Source organism: Giraffa tippelskirchi, chromosome 8, assembly GCF_054371585.1.
Source record: "Giraffa tippelskirchi isolate mGirTip1 chromosome 8, T2T-mGirTip1v1.2.pri, whole genome shotgun sequence".
Classification (NCBI taxonomy): domain Eukaryota; kingdom Metazoa; phylum Chordata; class Mammalia; order Artiodactyla; family Giraffidae; genus Giraffa; species Giraffa tippelskirchi.
In genome coordinates this window covers 147,057,565-147,077,100 of record NC_137282.1, presented here as the reverse complement: position 1 = coordinate 147,077,100, position 19,536 = coordinate 147,057,565, and the positions used below count along the sequence as shown (strand labels likewise).

The following is a 19,536-nucleotide window of genomic DNA, read 5'->3' as shown; positions in this document are numbered from 1 at the left end:
CACCACTGCCATTGTGGACAAGGAACACTGAAGGAGTTAATCCAGTTTCCCAAGAATCAGAAAAGGTGGCTAAAATAAGGTGGATGTGCAACTGGAGCAAGATGCCCACACAGATCCAGGAAGAGGTCCCACATGTTTTTGTTCACATATATTATACACATCAGTTCTTTTGCAATAGATGTGCCTTTTCAGTGGCATCCAAGTCAGTAGTAAAGTGACTGCTTTAACACTCAACATGCGTCATGTGCAAATTAAGTTCAATCTTCATTTTGAAAAACTTGATATAAAAATACTATGATAAAACTCAAAATTCATTCATATTATCACAAGAAATTTCATCATTACATTTAATATTGAAACATGAATAATGTTAGATCCTTTACCTATAATATCAATAATTATACATTTTGAATGGTTGTAAAATGGCTTTAAATTTTAAATCACCTGCTGGTGAAAGATAATTCTCATAAGAATGCAAAACGAATTCATCTCTTAAGAATTCAGAAAGATAATTGAGCCTTAATCAAAAATTTCATTAGCCATTTCAATCATAAAAGCTGATATAAAGTGGTAATGTTCAGAGGAGCAAGCTCAAATTTATCATTAAAAATTTTGGACAGAAATTATTTGGAAATTTTATACAAATTCAATAAGTATTTTTGGTTTTGTTTTTATACCATAATAATATGAGACATAAAGGAAACACAGTATGCTGTTTTAGGAAAACCCCATCAAGCATCAAACCCTTTCCAGTTTATCTGAATATGTAGTTCTAATGAGATTTATATATATATATACACATGCATGCTAAGTTGCTCAGTCATGTCTGATTCTTTGTGACCCTCTGGACTGTAGCCCACTAGGCTTCTCTGTCCATGGGATTTTCCAGGCAAGAATACTGGAGTGGGTTTCCATTTCCTCCTCCAGGGAATATTCCTGACACGGGGATTGAACCTGCATCTTCTGTGTCTCCTGCATTGCAGGTAGATTCTTTACCCACTGAGCCATTGGAGAAAATGTGGCTCAAAATAAGGTGGGTGTGCAACTGGGGCAAGATGCCCACACAGATCCAGAAGAGTTCCCACATCTTTTTGTTCACATATATTATACCTATCAGTCCTTTTGCAGTAGATGTGCCTTCTCAGTGGCATATATATATGTGTGTATATATATACATATACACATACTCCTATATGTATATATATATATGCTCTGCAAAGTAGGCTACCCATCATTTGACTTATCAACTGGGAGCGATTTCCCTCTAATTTTATTTTACATCCTTGTTCTTTTTCATCAATCATGTTCTGCATATCCAGACCATAAGCTCCAGGAGAAGCGACTGTTTCATCTAGTTTACCAGGCAGCCCAAAGCTAATAGGTGCACAATAAACATGTATGAATAATCAAATTGAGGGGAGATATATTTCATCCACTTTAGTAAAAAGAATAGCTACCTAACAGGTATCCAAACTAGAAATTAATTCTCCTTCAGCAGCAATATTTGGCATAAACATGAGAAGTTTGACAATTTCTGTGTAACACCAAGAAACATCAATCTGCCACATCCAAAGAGGTGTTTCTGATTAATTTGTTACTTTGTCAGCACTATAACAATAATCATTACTTTCATAGACTCAACCAGAACTTATGGTAGCAGATGACTGAAAGTAAAGAGATAGGTTTGTTCCTTTTTTCCACCTTGATTGCAAACTCTGAATTCCCAATTAGCCTTCCTCTTTCACCCACCATAGTTCTGGGGAAACAACTATACACCAGATGAGAAAATAATCCAGCGTAATTTGAAGACATTGGGCCTCAGTGTTTCTTGACTAAGAAAACCACATTATAAGCTTCCTGAGGACAATGATCCACAGCTTTTATTTTCTAATTTCTGCCCCCCACCCCATTAGCAGTTAATACAATATAGATAAAGAGAGGACACTCAAAAATATATCACAGAGTCTGACCATGTAAGTGAGTGAGTGATAGTCGCTTAGTCATGTCCGACTCTTTGCAACCCCATGAACTGTAGCTTGCCAAGCTCCTTTGTCTATGGAATTCTCCAGGCAAGAATATTGGAGTGGGTTGCCATTTCCTTCTCCAGGGCATCTTCCCAGCCCGGGGGTCCAACACAGGTCTCCTGCATTGCAGGAATATTCTTTACCATCTGAGCCACCAGGGAAGCCTACTATTATGAAACATTTCTAAGTATAAAGATAGGTCAACTAAAAAGTATAGTGTCTGACTATACAACTAAAAAAGGACAGGAACCAAATGTCAGTTCAATCACTAGCAAATTCCAGAAGGCTGTCCTCACAGTTATGATGAGAGGAGAAAGGCAGCCCCTGTCGTCTCAGGAGGCCTTGCAGGCTGGAGATGCTTCACACAGTAAAGTCCCAAAACTGTGTCTTACATGGTATAACACTTTTTAAAGGAGATAAAAGTCATCCCTCTCTTCCTGCTCTTTATACCTTTTTATAGTATTTTGGAAACAGCACAGGAAGTGACTCGCAATTGAAATGCCATTTGTGGCATCACTGAGCCACTAACGGCAGCCCACTCCCAGCAGGTTTATTTGTAAAAATAGGACTTAAAGTTTAACCTAGCAAGCTGTATGCCACTAGTAACATCCGGCAGTTCACAGCTGATTTTGAATACGCCCCAGGTTCCAAGTGGATCACGGAACTAAATCATCTCTGATTTCAGCCTGCTCATTTGAACCAACTCATTTTACAGTATGGTTAGCATAGTCTTTCCAGCTAAGGATGATTGCTCAAAGCACTTAGGGCAATGTTGTCTTAGCCCAGCATCTAGAATGAGGCAGTTGACACAAATTGCATCGTATGCTACTTGAGATTTAATGTTGTTACTGCCAGGAGAATATTTTTCCAAAGGTTACTGATGTATAACAACATAAAACATGCACCAAAACCGAACCCTCAATCAGCATTCCTCTTTAGTCCAAGATTTGGTCCAATTACATCTCTTTTCTTAAATGTAGGCTATTAACCAAGAAGACAATAAACAAAATGTGCATTTCTTAATATCACAAGTCTTTAGTATAATAACAATATGAAAAAATACTGTCCACTGTACAAATCCTTTGGTTCCAAAATAAATACAATGGACACTTCTAAGATTTCATACCAAAAATGCTATTTGTTCACTGTGTACTCTTTATACTAAACCTAACTGTCAATTGTAGAGTTCAAAAAGCAATGACAATGATTAATTTATTCTTTCTGTGTTCTATGTCAAAGGAAAGGAAGGCTAACATAAGAAGGAATGTTATAGAAGCACTATAATATATGGAGGACATACTGGATATCCTATAAAATGATCTCTGAGTAACAGAACAATCCAATTTCATTTCCTAGAAGCATATTGTGCTGGAGGTCATAAAATTTAAAACTGCCCAATTAGATTTTATATCAAGCAATACAATTTAGCCTTCTGTGGATCCATGAACTCTGGCTCACCATGCATTAAATAGTCCTGCAAATCACTACATACAAGATGATTTGCATAGTATGCACATATTCTTATTAATTACTTCTTTAATGCTAATGTAATTAAGAACTGGCCATAATATGTTGGGTTCTTATTTTAATTACAGTTATACATCCTGTAATAAGTTGAAAGAAAGCCCCTTTTGAACCTACCTGGCTTTATGATCAGAATTTTCCTTTTTATTTCTATGATTTCCATTTAGTTGGTCTGTTCTTCACAGCTCAAATTTGAGATTTAGCTGTGATTAGGCCAAGTGGCGCAGTGGTAAAGAATCTGCCAGCCAATGTAGGGATGCAAGAGACACGAGTTCAATTGCTTGGTTGGGAAGATCCCCTGGAGTAGGAAATGGCACTCCAATATTCTTGCCTGGGAAATTTCCATGGACAGAGGAGCCTGGAAGCCTACAGTCCAAAGAGTAGGACGGGGTCACAAAGAGCAGAGCAAGACTGAGCAACTGAGCACAGCATGTACGGGTGTAGCTAAATAGCCTTTGTTCTCTTCTAGAAAGTTCCACCTAGTCACTATTTGTCTCAGGTACGTACTTAGGAAGGACACAGATAAAAGTGGATGCACCTACAAATAAATGGATTGCATTTGTTTTCATAAACCATCAGCCTTAATATGTTGGTGATTTGTTCTCTATAGTTATTTAATCTCACTATTGAAAATGACATAACAGTCTTCCAAAACTGGTAGTAGACCAATACTCTAAAACAATTTAGGTCTTTCTTCAAGGTCTGAGGTCATCAAAATGATCACATCTTTCATTCACCACACCATCCTTCAGCTGAGGGATGAAGTCGAGGAATCCACAAAAAGAGATATATCATTAGAAGAGAAAATTATTCTTATTTCCAAACTATGCTTTTGGCATATCTTTTTTTTTTTTGCTTTCTTTGAAAAGAGAGTCCCCCAAAACTTTCAGATGAATAGATTTTAAATGGTTCTAGGAATCTGTTCTGTTGAGATAACCTATCCAAATTTGGAAAACTATTCAATTTTACCTAAACCAATGAAGCTTCTGAAGTAACCATGGCATGCAAACACTCCTCTAGAAAATTTTTTTTAATTCGTATTTCAGCTTTAAAAAGAATATGTAGAAATTCAAAAGAAAAAATAATGGGGGAATAAGTCCATAAAAAATTAATTATTATTTTTGTATTAAATAAATATCTAAGAGTAACTCTGGGATTTGTATTTTTTAAATCTTGTTTACAAAATTTTCAAGATAAATAATGTTTTCAGGCATTTTTTAAAAGATCTTAGAGTAGGATAATATAGACAGAATTATTTTTGTGAGATTGTATGAAACTAAAAATTTAATGTGAATATTCAAGATGATCCAGTGAAGATTAAAGTTATAAATACATGATACAAAACATGTGAGCTTTGAAAACATTACACCACATGAAAAAGTAAAAAAAAGACCACAAATTGTATGATTCCATTTATTTAAAATGAGCAGAACAGTAAAGTTCATAGGGTTTCCCTGGTAGCTCAGTCAGTAAAGAATCCACCTGCAATGCAGGAGATGGGGGTTCAATCCCTGGGTCAGGAAGATCCCCTGGAGAAGGAAATGGTAACCCACTCCAGTATTCTTGCCTGGAAACTATCCACAGACAGAGGAGCCTGGTGAGCTACAGTCCCTGGGGTCACAAGAGTCAGACACAACTTAGCAATTAAACCACTATGGAAAATTGATCCGTGCTGCCAGAAGTCTGGGCAGGAGATAAAACAGGGCAAATGGGGAGTAACTGCTACTGTACACAGGGTCACTTTTCAGGGTCATGAAAATGTTCTAAAATCAATGTCGGTGATAGTTCCATAACTCTGCAAATATAACAGATATTGAATTATACACCTAAAGTGGGTGAATTGTATGGTATTTTAAAACATACATCAATAAAGCTAATATAATATAATTTTATTATATTAAAAACAGCAAACTCACAAAATTTAGAGTGTTAATCTCTCCCATGAACTTCCTGGTGGCTCAGATGGTCAAGAATCTGTCTGCCAATGCAAGAGATACAAGAGACACTGGTTCGATCTCTGGGTTGGGAAGATGCCCTGGAGAAGGAAATGGCAACCCACTCCAGTATTGTCGCCTGGAGAATTACATGGACAGAGGAGCCTGCCAGGCTACAGTCCATGGGGTCACAAAAAGAGACTAACCCTTTCTTCACCTTCAATCTCTGCTACAAGTAGGGAAACGATCTCCTTGTAACAGGACTCTTGACAGTAAAGGTCAATGAATTTCCTTTTTAAACATCTTTAGATCAGAGTTACTAACATTTAGAACTTACTTTTTAAAGAGGAGGTGACCATCTTATGTACTGCCCCAGAAAAGGTGAAATTGAATAGTGGAAATAATTACCTAAAACCTAATTAATTACCCCTGCTTCCTGCTGTTGCAAAGGCAGGAGAGCTGCTCAGCATCTACGGTAAATCGATTATCCACTTGATCGGATTGTCCATTTCAGATTGATCACAACCACTCAACTCTCACCTCTCTGACTAGCTCTCTGTGATTCTAAACACCAGTTATTTCCAGGTCCTCAGACACATGGCAATAAACTAACAACATATTCCAGCATGTGTTGCGTGCATATTTTCCCTGCCCATCTCACTGCACTTATGAAAGCAGAGATTTACAATTCAACCCACAACTGAAATAAACCTAAAGAGCTCAAAGTGATGGATCTTTCACTCATAGCAGAGAATTGTGTCTAAAAAATACAAAACCAAGTTAAATGAAACACCTAGGAACAGAGCCGGGAGCTGGTTTTACTCGCTGGTCCCCACCTAATGAAGAGCACAGGTACAGGGAACATCTCAAAAGAAGTCAGTCTTATTCCTCTTGATAAATTCTTCAGGTATCATCTGTTTCATTTATGAGGCAAGGGAGCCAGGTCACAGAGGGTCTGAGCAATGAATTTACTGTTCTGTGAAACTAGAAATTAAGGCTCCTGTCTCAACTTCTTTTAGTAAGAAAACAATTTTTAAAAAATTCTCAGATCAAGCCGACATGTTTACATACTTTAATTTGGGGAGGTGAATGTATATAAATCCAGTAGTGGATTTTAAAACATATGGGAGAAATAGATAAATAAATAAGACTTGAAAAAAAGCATATTAAAGGTAAAATGCAAGATCAGTTGAAAGTCAACCATCCAAAGCCAGGGCTGCTCATGTCACTGACTCATGGGGAGGAGAGATATGTGTCAAAGACAGTACATGTCAAATGTAGTGGGACCCATCAGTCCTTTCTTAGCAATAAGGGAATATTCACCATTGACTCAGACTAAGTCACTTGTCTGGTGATCCTGGCAGCAAATGTCAGAAAACGTTTCCCTCCACTTTATCTGTCACTGACACTTGACCACAGTGTTTTTCTTTCTTCACCAGAGAGAAGAGAAAGTCAACTCAGTCATCTCAGTGCAGGAGGTGGGGCTGTCAGGGGAATGATGGCAAAAGATACACATTTTGAAGATGATGGATTGCCCCCATTGAGTCTACACACTCATAGTTCAGAACATTTGGGACAGGCTATTATTACCCTAGTGTGATTCAGACGGGACTCACTCTTCCCCCAACTTGGAAACAAGTTGAAAGCTTATGACATCTCATCCAGGGAAGACATATCTGGCTGTGCCCACCCAGGGATCTCGCTGATAGTTGGATGAGCATTTCTTCATTTCTGTGGCCTGAAAGAAGCAACTGGAGAGCTATGTGCAGAGGAAGGGGAGTTTTGATTGTCACTGAGTTGGGTTAAATTTTTGCAGACGTGCCTATGGTACTGAGCAGGAAGAGAATAAAGTAGAGATTCCTCTCCACCTCGACGCAGTCTTTGGGAATCTAGGAAGATGAAGAAAATAAGCAGAAGATCTGTGATGTTCCACGGAGAAGGTATAGGTATAAGAATAATGCCCACATATCCTAAGCTTCATTTCCCACAGTAAAAATCAGAGTAGCAACTGCCACTGGAGCTCGGAAAGAGTACCTGCGGTGGGGTACGTGAGCAAGAAGGCTATAAATAACTCCATTAGATAATCAAGGGTATTGCAACTCGAGGGCTTCCTCAGGGGCTTAGTTGGTAAAGAAACCACCTGCAATGCAGGAGACCCAGTTCAGTCCCTGGGTTAGGAAGATCTTCTGGAGAAGGAAATGGCAACCCACTCCAGTATTCTTGTCTGGGAAACCCCATGGACACAGGAGCCTGGAAGGCTATAGTCCATGGGGTCACAAGATTGGACGAAACTTAATGACTAAACCACCACCCCTGTGATTTGGAGGCACAAGCTGAGCAAAAGGTACTTTTGGAGAAGAGTCAGCCAATTATTCTGGCTCCATCATACAGTGTTCTCAGCCTGCACTTTCCCTTTTGTCAGAAGGAAGAGACACAGGCCGAGGAAAGTGGGGGAATACTTAAGACACTGGTGTTCTGGGATTAACAATAAAGTATGCTCACTCAGAGACACCTAGCAGTAATGGGCCACAGTCCTTGGAGCACACTTAAACTATGAGCATCCTTTCTATAGAGATCGCTTCATATTATATATTACCAAGAGTCCCACCTATGACCACAAATTCTGCTTGCCTCATCTCTAGGCATTCTGAAAAGGACAAAAAAAGACCTTGCTGAAAGAGGTTACAATTATTCTTGACATTTTAGAATGCACCTCTACTGTGTTCAAAATGTTCCATCATAGGCTTTAAAATGTGAACTAGAATAGGAGAGTCCAACCTGAAGTCTTCTTTTGAAACAAGAGCTCACCTGTATCTGATTTTGCCTCAAATTCAAACAGATTTTAGCAACTAATTGAAAGGTCTTCATCGTACTCAACTGAAAAACATCAGCAACTCCTATTAGCTTTATACTGGTTAACTTATGATTAGGAAGTGAAATGGGGAAATATGGATTTATTTTTGGTTAAGAGGGTGTAAAGAAACATGTCACTCAGACTAGCTCTGGGTGCAAGCCTATTAATGATTCATGTTCTTCTTTATAGTTGCCTACATTCTCCATTTTTTCTTTAAAGGGCATATATCACTTTTCAGGGAAAAAAAAAAAAAAGAGTGGTCGAGAAAAGAGAAAGAAAGAAAAATATTACCCTTAGTCTTAACCTTGAAAAAGGAATGAGATTAAAATAGAAAGGCAAAATACCAGTGTTAACAGTGACTGACTTTACCAAGAAAGTAAGTGACGATTTTTTTTTTCTTTCAACTCGTCTGGTATTTTTCAAATTTTCTACAAAGAATAAGTATATTTAATTAAAAAGCACTTTGAGGAACAAAGGAAAACTGGAAAGGAAATGTTGCCGTACTCCATTTTAATTGCCTGGAAATGAAAGTGAAGACTGTAATTATATAACTGGAAGAAAGCTGGGTGGACAGGTCCCACAGAGCTTACTGGAGGCAAATAGCAACAACTCAGCAGCATCTACCTGTAGCCAGCCTTGGTTGCTAGGCAGATCTCACCATCACCAAGCAGTGTGGATATGAAACCATCTAAAAGACTGTTCTCCCCTAAACGAGCACCCACACCAGCCTGCTACTGTCTCTCATGTTCTTGCCAGAGTCCTTTCTTCAGCTTCTTGCAATGTGTTCTCTGGAGTTCCCATTTAAATCAAACTGATCTTGAGAAGGGGACTAGCATCCGCTGGCAAATCAGAAAGGTGGAAGTTGCCAGGAAAAGATCCCCAATCTGGACCCAGGCTCCCATGCCAGGGTTTTCTCTAAGTCATAGTGAACTCTTGTGCACAATCTTTGACTTCATTTGGAAACAATACCCACTTCTATAAAATGAAGGGGTAGACTTAGAATTCCTTATGACACTTCCTATATCTAAATTCTGTGAGCATTAACTTCTCAGCTTAGATGGCTGCCACCTTGAAAAAACAAAGAACAGTGCTGAGGGAATAGATAATAAGATGAACACATGTTAAAGGGGGAAATAGAGGAAAAAGGAAAGATTCAAGAACCTGGGATATTTCTGAGGATCTTGGTCAACACAAGAAAATTAGATGCTACCATATGCCCCCAAAGGAGATCATCTCCCAAAGAAAAACTCAATTCACTTAAATTATTTTCTGATTCAGTCTTGATACTGAGTCAAGAGCCTCAGTTTAATATCTAATCTCAAGAGACCATCGCATATTAAATGAGGTTTTTATTAAGTGACTCAGAAGCTACTGAGAGTGATCATTCTATGAACACTCCTATAAGATGAAGATATTAAAAATACGTAGCTATTCTCCTGTATGTTTACATGAGTGAGCGCCCAGCTCTCCTTCAGCTGACTGACAGAACAGGGCAACGTGGGGATCTTTCTAATCACAAATTCATCACAAATAAAAGTGAGTAGAAAACGTACACATAAACAGTAGGCTTCTCTGTGAGGAGAAAGGAAAGGTTTATTTATTCTCCTCTGCAGGAAACAGCGGAGAAGGCAATGGCACCCCACTCCAGTACTCTTGCCTGGAAAATCCCATGGACGGAGGAGCCTGGTAGGCTACAGTCCATGGGGTCGCTAAGAGTCGGACACGACTGAGCGACTTCACGTTCACTTTTCCCTTTCATGCACTGGAGAAGGAAATGGCAACCCACTCCAGTATTCTTGCCTGGAGAATCCCAGGGACGGCAGAGCCTGGTTGGCTGCCGTCTATGGGGTCGCACAGAGTCGGACATGACTGAAGCGACTTAGCAGCAGCAGCAGCAGCAGCAGGAAACAGAGAGATTTATTAATGAGGAAAGAAAAAGGCAGTACCATTTAAAGGGGAAATGAACCAAGGACAGGAGGAAAAAAAAACGGTGTTTCCCTACCAGATGACCTTATTATTCCAGGAAAAAAAAATATGTTCTTGTTTTGAATGAATTTTATGTCGTGACACAATCATCTTCCTAGGGAACTAATTCTGATAGCATGAAATGGATCAACATGGCATAAAATAAATCCTGTATCTTTTAAATAGCTTTGGATCACTCTCTTGGACTTACAGCCAGCCTCTTACTGCTTGAATTGCAACACATTTTGCCCAGCAATGAAAACTGAAAATTTTTAAGTTTCATATTACCAAGTCCTCCTTTTCATTATCAAGTTTCCAACCCTGATTTGTCACAGTCCCACCAGTTAGAATTCTCCCCGACTAGATGAACTGAATTGTAAAAATTACTCAGTGGAAGCTGAAAGCCGAAAATGAATTGAGATGATTCATTCTGGAAGCCCTTGCTATTTTCAGACTTTTGGACAGAATTTCTGGCATTCAGAAGTAATAAATGAGTCTGACTTGACACCTTGATTTGTTAACTCAGAAAAATCCACAGTCAGCCCCACTCTGGATTCATGTGGAGTTCAATGATGCAAAGGTGATGAAGAGGAAAAAAAGTTGCATCACTTTTAAAATTGTAAAAGTCAATTTATCATCTGTGTTTTGAAACAGCTAGCCAGCAATATTCTTAAAGGATTTGTGAAGCAGATTACTAAGAATAATCAGTTACTCATATAGCCAGAATTTCTTTTAATTTGTTACACATTTAGAAAAAATAAGCAAGCCCACCATTCCTCTGGAAGTAAAGTCTAAATAATAGATCAATAAGCACCTGGCCTAACAATTGAGCGATAAGGTCAAAATCGTAGTTAATCCTTAAAGGAAAGCAACACATCAGCCACTTACAGGATATACTTTGAGTAGTTTTCCCAGCAGCACCAGTGACCTTAGACTGTTTTGTCTACTCTGTCATCAGTTTCTTCCCCTAACTAACCTGAATATTTATTAGATGGTAAAACAAGGTCCAGTGGAAGGTGTTGGGCAGCGTGAGTGACTGACAGAAGCACTGATCCAGAGACGTGGTGTGACAGGCCACGGGTGGGATCTCAAGCCCTCAACAATCTTTCAGTATGCCACCAACCCTCAAAGCTTGCAGCACCATTTAAAGGCTATCTATGGCAAGGGAACACCCCTCAGAAGATGGCAGTGCTGGAAATTTTGTTTGTTTAAAATTGTATTCATGTATTTATTTATTTGACAGCAGAGTAGGATTTATTGGTGGCCATGAGTAAGGCGGGGACAACACCGCAGCTCTCACGAGTGCAGGACCTGACATTTTTCCGGGAGCTGCAATGTGAGATGTATTTGACTCTGCAGCCACCTGGGATGAACCCCTCTTCTGCCACCATGTTTCCAGATTCATCCTCACTACACTGAGTAAATCCCCACTTCTTAGAGACGTGGGTCCTCCCACGGCCAGAGAACTTGAACTTGGCCCTGTGTAGGGCCTGAATCGCATTTCTTTGTTCTGCAGCTTGTTACAGATGGGCATTACACCTTGGCCAATGAAGACCCTGGTCACTGTACCCAGGGGCTTTCCAAAGGCACCACACATACCTGTCTGGAGCCTACATTAGGGACAGCATGAGGCCATACATGAATATGTACAGGAAAGGGCTATCTCTAAAGTCCCTAAGCGAACCCCTAAAGCAACAGGCTGCATATACTACCAAGAGGGCTGCTGTTTGTAGGAATGCAATGGCTACAATGGAATTTGTTTAAAACTTTTCCTTTTTTTCAAGTGATCTCTGTACACTTTTTTGAAGTGTGCCAAAATAAATCGAGAGCCAGAAATTGGTTGGTTTTTCAGCACTAATAATAGTATATGTAGCTAACACCTACGAGTGCCTACATGTGCCAGATACTCTTCTCAGTGGCTTGTGTATATTAATGCACTTAACTCATGCCAACAACATCTGTTCTTGTTTCAACCAGATCTGGCACAGGGTTGATTATTAAGACAAATAGGTGAAAGGATCCCTCCTCTGGTCTTTGGCCTTTAAAGGGCTTTACTCTGCCCCTTTCCCAGCAGTGCCCCTCTCCATATAGGCCACAGAGTCCAAAGAGACAAGATAAAATGCCTACCTGGAGCCCACATTCCCCCTCTAGACTCTCAGAAGACAGCATGAAACCTGTTTCCCAGACCTGAGCTTCCTCTTCTCTGGGAACGGATCGTAGTTGAACGGATGTGAAGAAATTAATGATTTAATTGATCATTAACATATAAACCTTGATGTCTAGGTTTGGGAGGGGGTCTCTTCTGATTGTCAAGAGAATTTTTTAACCCCCTGATTCAATATTTGTTTCCTGGAAAGGAGAAACTATCAGTCAAATTCCAGTTCCGTAAGGTATCTGATAAATTACACTACAGAAAATAGCATTCAGTGAACACACATGTGTGACCGTGGCACTTTCTGAGACCAAAAAATAAAAGGATTCTAAATTCTTAAATGCTTGGCTTCTTTCAGAAAAAAAGATCCTCTTCTGATAACATTTAATTTTGCTTTTTGAAAAATACACCCAGCATTTTCAGGTAGCAGAATAATTAACCATGTCTCCAAATACTTTTCTGTTCCTTGGCCTTCTGTCACAGATGAAATATTTCATCTCGTAGTCACTCGGGCCAGGGCCCTTCCTGATTGTTTTATGACTTAATTACAATGATTACATCATGCTTCTAGACTATACCGGCCCAGCAGAGTGGGCCAGCACCCTGAATATACGAAGAGTCGATGGGTATGCTTATTGGATACAAAACCAGCTAATGGACCGCAACTGTGAAGCAGGACGCTTTTCCAAGAAAACATATAGCATCGTTAGTAGAGGAGACTGTATCTGATACAGCATGACTGGGTGTCTGCTTTTCAATCCATAGACTTTAAATAGACCCAACAGTTTCCTTAGTCTTCAACTAAGAAAAGCTCACAGTACCGAGACCAGCATTCCTGGTCTGTTCTATCACCGTGAGAGGCAGCAGCAATCCTACGGGGGGGAAATGCCAGGAGACTATCATGTACTCAAATACTTAAAAGGGATTTTTTTTTTTCTTTCTTGAATTCACTTCAAACCTTGGAAGTTTATATAAGCACCAGCTTAGGCCGGATTCAACTACAACCCCCATCTTGAGTTGTGGGGTGACTATCCAAGCACATTTGAAAGCAGAGTGTCTCAACTGGGCAATTCTACACCCCAGCAGACATTTGGCAATGTCTGGAGACATTTTTGCTTGTCGCAACTCAGGGAAGGAGAGGAAGGCGATACTGGGATCTAGTAAACATGCACAGTAAGTCTAGTAAACAATGCACAGGACAGCTTCTCACAGAAGAGAATTATTCATACTCAAATGCCAATAGTGCCAAAACTAGAAACCCTGCTTTAGTGTATCAAGGGCATGAGAAAAATGGCATCTCGTGCCCCTCACTCTGAAATGTAAACAGCTTCTTCTCTCAGCTGTTTATTACCTACACACACCGAGAAACACTTAGCTTGCTTATGGAGTCAGGCTGGGACCACACAAATTGAACTTGTGGGTGGTACAGAATCAAATACAATTCTGTGCTGCCATATAACACCTTTCCCTGTGGAGATCAAAATGCTTTTCAGAAAGAGTTATTCCACTGGGAAAGGGAACAGGGAGTAGGAGCGAGCCTCATTTCACAGATGAGAAAACAGGAGGCTAGGAGAGGCTGTCATTTGCTCAAGGTTATTCAATGAATCAGGTTCAGAGCTCAGGAAACAGAGACCTGACATAGCAGAGAATTCCAAAAGAATGTAAAAGGACAGGAAAGTGCTCTCTGCTAGAGGCCATCTTGGAGGCACAAATTTTTTCCACATCCTGAGCCTCTGGTGATGAGAAAAGCAGGGTCTCCTGTGATGGATGGCTAGTGGTTCTCCCCAGAATCAGCAGCCCCAGAAGAATCTCACAACCCCTCCCTGCTAGCTGAAGAGCCCTCACCTGACAAACCCAATTCCCAGGGCTATTCTCCAGATGTTTACACTGTCAAATGATTTAATGGACTGCAGAAATGAGTTGGTCTGTTCATTAAAATGGTCATCGTAATGAAAAAGATGGACGGCTTCTGCCCTTACCCTCTGTCAGTCTGTCACATCTATGTACCTCTTTCCTATCAATCACCATTGTATACATTATGTAAATACCAAAGATGAAATGTCAGCCTATGTATCTAATTGTTCTTCTGTGCCATATGGGAAAATGACTGGTGGCCCCTGCTGTTCCCCTGTACAACCAGCATTAATTGGCATCTTTGTTATCTAGTCATGGAGATCCTGACTGGAATGGTTTTAAGGGTCCAGTAACCCTTTCAACAGGAAGCGTGATCCAGGCTGATTCTTACTGAATGAAAAAAAAAATACAGAGAAATCTCAGAAACTTTATGATCCCAGTAACATTTGATCAAGAACTTTCACGAATACAGAGTCACTCATTATATTTGTTGATAAGATCAGAGAGGAATCCAAAAGGCTTGGAAATGAACATATCTGTATTTCCCTGTCCCTTCCCCCTAAACAGAGGAGCCTATAGAAAGGGATAAAGCATATTCCCAGATAACTGTGGAAAACAAAGTAGAGGGGTCATTTTCTCTCACTAATTTCTGGACTACTTAGGGGAATATATATTTTATCCCAACTTCAGGGACAGGATCAAGAAGTGTCAGCATAAAAATGGATTTTAGAAGTCATCAAATTGAGCATTCTACTGGGGCAAGAACCCTACTTAAGATATATCCAACAGAAAGTTTTATGTCTCTGCTTTGATGTTTTCTATGAATAGGCATCCACTGCCTTCCAAGGTTCCACTTAGATGAGACTAACTTAAAAGCATGCAAAGGTATGAAGTGTCCCAGTACACTCACCATAGTAGAGACAGCAGTATCAAAAACTCCCTATTCCTAAATACAAACTCTTTGTCCAAATTTCTTTAAGTGAAAATTACATTAAAGCTATCTCCAAGTTCCTAACAAAGCTAGGTGTTGGAATTCCAGTTGAGCTATTTCAAATCCTAAAAGATGATGCTGTGAAAGTGCTACACTCAATGTGCCAGAAAATCTGGAAAACTCAGCAGTGATCACAGGACTGGAAAAGGTCAGTTTTCATTCCAATCCCAAAGAAAGGCAATGCCAAAGAATGCTCAAACTACCGCACAATTGCACTCATCTCACATGCTAGCAAAGTAATGTTCAAAATTCTCCAAGCCAGGTTTCAACACGACATGAACTATGAACTTCCAGATGTTCAAGCTGGTTTTAGAAAAGGCAGAGGAACCAGAGATCAAATTGCCAACATCCACTGGAACATCAAAAAAGCAAGAGAGTTCCATAAAAACATCTACTTCTGCTTTATTGACTATGCCAAAGCCTTTGACTGTGTGGATCACAGCAAACTGTGGAAAATTCTTAAAGAAACGGGAATACTAGACCACCTGACCTGCCTCCTGAGAAATCTGTATGCAGGTCAGGAAGCAACAGTTAGAACTGGACATGGAACAACAGACTGGTTCCAAATTGGGAAAGGAGCATGTCAAGGCTGTATATTTGTCACCCTGCCTATTTAACTTATATGCAGAGTGCATCATGAGAAACTCTAGGCTAGATGAAGCACAAGCTGGAATCAAGATTGCCGGGAGAAAGATCAATAACCTCAGATATGCAGAAGACACCACCCTTATGGCAGAAAGTGAAGATGAACTAAAGAGCCTCTTGATGAAAGTGAAAGAGGAGAGTGAAAAAGTTGGCTTAAAACTCAACATGCAGAAAACTAAGATCATGGTATCTGGTCCCATCACTTCACGGCAAATAGATGGGGAAACAGTGGAAACAGTGAGAGACTTCATTTTGGAGGGCTCCAAAATCACTGCAGATGGTGACTGCAGCCATGAAATTAAAAGACCCTTGTTCCTTGGAAGAAAAGTTATGGCCAACCTAGATAGCATATTAAAAAGCAGAGACATTACTTTGCCAACAAAGGCCCATCTAGTCAAAGCTTTGGTTTTTCCAGTAGTCATGTATGGATGTGAGAGTTGGACTAGAAAGAAAGCTGAGCGCCAAAGAATTGATGCTTTTGAACTGTGGTGTTGGAGAAGACTCCTGAGAGTCCCTTGGACTGCAAGGAGATCCAACCAGTCCATCCTAAAGGAAATCAGTCCTGAATATTCGTTGCAAGGACTGATGCTGAAGCTGAAACTCCAATAATTTGGCCACCTGATGCGAAGAACTGACATTTGAAAAGACCCTGATGCTGGGAAAGATTGAGGGAGGGAGGAGAAGGGGACGACAGAGGATGAGATGGTTGGATGGCATCACTGACTCAGTGGACATGAGTTTGAGTAAACTCCAGGAGTTAGTGATGGACAGGGAGGCCTGGAGTGCTGCAGTCCATGGGATCACAAAGAGTTGGACGTGACTGAGCGACTGAACTAAACTGAACAGTTTCCTATAGAAGTAATCAATCTTCTTGTCTCATTTGCAAATATACATAGTATATAAATTAACTTCCTTTCATCCCAGAGGACAAAGAATTTTTAACATATCCTATAGTAGGAGAAAAGTTCTCCCCTACCTCAAATTATGTCCCATCCTATCCTATATACAAAAAACTGTGAGTGCAATGGTAAGCGCAAAGTCAAATACCAACATAAAACTCAGTCCTGAAATTTCGAAGTTCTAGTTGAGTCCATGTTCAAAATGACTCATGGCAAGTTACTGGGGGGAAATGGCTACATAAAGTCACCACAACTAATGAACCGAGATTAACAGCAAACAAGACTACTGATGACATCTGAAGTAAAAGTTGATTTTCTCATGCAGGATAAACTAAAATTATTGTGTGTAAAGCTGGAGGATCTTGTGCTCCATTTAAACATGACTCCAGACAGGAAAAGAGTTGTCTCTCTCCATTCTGTATTTACTCTAAAGATGAATAACAAGAAGTTACCATATTGCCCCGAGGTTTTCCCTCCTTGTTTATTTTTAAAAGTGCAAGAAATCCATTAAGGTTAAAGAGATGACATTAAGGAATGCAGCTGCAGTGGTTGTACAGTAGATGACTCTGGTTTGTGCTTAATCTAGGGCCCTGTTTAAAAGAGCTTTTCGATTTTAATTAAAACAAAATGGGCCCTGGAAGAAAATGCATCTCCTCCAGCGAGGATTGTACTCAGCTTGTTCTCTGTAATTTTGTCCATCACACTGCTGGCTGTTGCTTTTTCCACAGCTCTTAAATGGTGTCTAAATTGACCAGCTCTGTTGCCAAGGAAACGGACAGGACAATGCTAATAGAAGCTACTCAGGACACACTGTGAAAAGCTTAGAAATAAAATTGTTTGACATGAAAGGCACCGTGTCAGCAGCCAGGCAACTCTGTTAAAGGCTGCATAAGCAGAAGATGGCTACATGTCTCCCCCTACTCTTTTCCCTCAAAATCTCTACTAGAAAATTGATTCTGTCCTGGGAGCTTGGACAGCTTTTTCTATCAGAATCACTTTGTCTTTCTAACTCAAAGCAGAGAAAAATCTTCATGTTTTGGTTTCGAAGCACCCAGAATAGACTTCAATTTGTACCCATGGAAATGAGCTGCATTTTTTTTTTCTCTTCCTTCTAGCAACCAAGTCCTCTTCCCTCATGAATAAATTGCAAATATTCTTCTGAATTTTCTAAGATTGTTAATTAAAATCCACTTGATTTAAGCTGCTTCTCCCATTTTGCACTCACAAACCATAAATTATGGAGGAGGTCAAAGAATGAATGGCAATTTGACATGAAGAGGTTGATTTATTGCTTCAGAAGGAGTTTTTTACCAGATGTGGCAGGAGTCATAAATTAAATGCTAAATGTTATGTATTATTATGCTTTCAGGAATATAAATGTGTCTAAAATGCTATGCAGGTGGAATGATAAAAATATGAATCTACTCTCCTGGCAATTTTTAAAGGCCCTTTAAAGCTGTCAAAAAGAAAATAAGCTGAAAAACTATCTAGATGAGGCCCTCAAATGCCTTTTACAGTACACCTCTGGTTTATAAAAGTAACCCTTTCCTGCAATATACTGGACATTGGCTTGTGGTGGTTTGAGTAAAAAAGGAGATAATTTTTTCATCTGGGGCAAAGAGAGAGAGAGGAAAGAAAGAAGGTCCAGAGAGCTCTGTGCTGCTGTGACATTATGACATGAATCCAAATCCTTATTTCTCATCCACTCCTCTATAGATTATCATAATTTAATTTATCAAACCTCATTTCAGAGCTAATCTAGACACAATGAAATTTGTCTAACTTCACCTAGCAGCTGTAGTGGCTATAGTTTTTGAGCTTAAAATATTAATATAAAAACAGGGGAAGATTCAGGTATATGAAAGCTTGGAGCTAGAAAGAATAGCAGGAGAAATTTTCACTAGGGGGCAGAAGTCATAAAGGTAGAAAGAATCAACCTTGGGTAGCAGTCCTTTCTGACTTGGAGCTGAACGATAGAACTAAAAGGGCCTCCCAGGTGGCTCAGTGGGAAAGAACCCACCTGCCAATACTGGAAATGCAGGAGACGTGGGTTCGATCCCTGAGTCGGGAAGATCCCCTGGAAGAGGAAATGGCAACCCATTCCACTCTTCTTGCCTGGAAAATCCTACGGACAGAGGAGCCTAATGGGCTACAGCCCATAGGGTCACAAAAGAGTCGGACATGACTGAGCATGCACACACAGTGGTACTAACAGCAGTGGCTCCTCGTCCGTTAAGCCTGGGCTCACAGTCCCTCTGGACACAACCGGGGAAAAGGCAGTTGGTCTGACTCTTGCTTTCCTTGTCTCAGCGCTCAATCCCCTCCTCCCAATTGCCCACCCATCCAAGAACCAGACAAGCAAAGTCTCCATTCATTCAGGACTTCAGTGGGACTTCAGCTGAGACATTCCATTCAGGCATGCTTTTCCCAGATTTGAAAATCACCTCCCTGTCTAGTATGCATTCCAGCCTCACAGAGATTATACAGGCAATTGCATCCTTGACTTTCCAAAGTTACCCACCATGGTTCTTCATTAACGACACTCACCGCCTGTATCCTGCAGAGCGCCGGCATCATTAGAGACAGGAGCCAGCTGCATCATGCGTGAGGAACAAAGTCACACAGACAGGCAGTACATGTGCTGAACAACACTCTGAAGAAAAGGAAGGGTCTTATAAGCATTTGGTGCTCTGA

The 19,536-nt window shown here is 40.1% G+C and overlaps 2 long non-coding RNA genes and 1 pseudogene across 2 annotated transcripts in view; 1 reads left to right on the top strand and 2 right to left on the bottom strand.

The window, feature by feature from the left end:
- Positions 1-8,590, top strand: part of LOC145518244 (uncharacterized) — a 66,076-nt gene extending 57,486 nt beyond the window's left edge. Inside the window, exon 4 of the long non-coding RNA XR_014062775.1 lies at positions 6,922-8,590. This is a non-coding gene — a long non-coding RNA (uncharacterized LOC145518244). The remainder of the gene's footprint in view (positions 1-6,921) is intronic.
- LOC145518246 (uncharacterized) overlaps positions 1-19,536 on the bottom strand; it is a 221,418-nt gene that overhangs the window by 111,781 nt on the left and 90,101 nt on the right. Inside the window, exon 2 of the long non-coding RNA XR_014062777.1 lies at positions 19,390-19,495. This is a non-coding gene — a long non-coding RNA (uncharacterized LOC145518246). The remainder of the gene's footprint in view (positions 1-19,389; positions 19,496-19,536) is intronic.
- LOC145519313 (small nucleolar RNA SNORA70) lies at positions 11,959-12,051 on the bottom strand (annotated as a pseudogene).